Source organism: Antrostomus carolinensis, unplaced genomic scaffold (assembly GCF_000700745.2).
Source record: "Antrostomus carolinensis isolate BGI_N321 unplaced genomic scaffold, ASM70074v2 scaffold13159, whole genome shotgun sequence".
Lineage (NCBI taxonomy): Eukaryota > Metazoa > Chordata > Aves > Caprimulgiformes > Caprimulgidae > Antrostomus > Antrostomus carolinensis.
The window spans coordinates 30,356-31,339 of NW_010336545.1; positions in this window are offsets into that span (position 1 = coordinate 30,356).

The following is a 984-nucleotide window of genomic DNA, read 5'->3' on the forward strand; positions in this document are numbered from 1 at the left end:
GAAGAAAAAAATACAGCAGGAGTTTAACCTTTTAATGAATACACCACAGAATTAATAAAAAAGCCCAAAAATCAAGTACCCCTTTAGTCCATTCATGGTGCTTGAATATTGGATGCTCTTTTTAAGCATCAGCTGGAAAACTTGATCAAAAGTTTTGCTTTTTTCATTCTTCTCAGAGCTGATATAAAACAGGACAGTTGTTTGTACAACACAGGCTAGCCATGAAATTTGGGTTAAAACACTCTGATTCACCTGGACTGCAGGAATATCAATACTTCATGATTAACTTGGTAGTCAGTCTCGTGTTACTATACTCAGACTTCTTCTCGTTTCCAGATTCTGATGTCTGTATCAAATATGTTTGGCTTTGCATTCAGAATTCTTCAGGCTTGTTCTGCACTTAGAGCTCTCTAACTGCAGCAATGATATACACAGCCCAGAATAATAGGTGTGTAGGGGTGAGACTTGCAGATTTTGTCTTCTGGATCAACATTGGAAGGATAAAGTCGGAAGAAAATATTGCAAGAGTGTCTCTGTTCTTACTGAAATTTGAAATACCGAAACTCTAGAAATGTGAGAACTTCCAGAGGTTATTTCAGAAAACCTCGGCGATAGAAATATGTTTTGCTTGGTTTCTATAATGTAAACAGTTCACTGCGTTATTTTTCTGTAGCCAAGAGACAGAAACACCTCCAGGGAAAGGCTAACTCGCCTCCTTTATTGTGCAGGCCAGTTCTACTGATACCAACCAGATTCTGATGATTCATCCTTTGAAGTAAGAGCCAGCTCAGTGTGTCTGAAGGCCTCAGACACCACCACCCTCTGACCTTTCTGGTTTGGATCTTTTCCTTTTTTTAAAATCCAGGCACTATGAATCATGAAATTAATGTTACAAGTAATTAGTTATTACTGTATTAATTGAAGGGGTCACTGTATTTCCTGCATAAGAATATTTATTTTTTTAATAGCCTAATTGATGCCTTG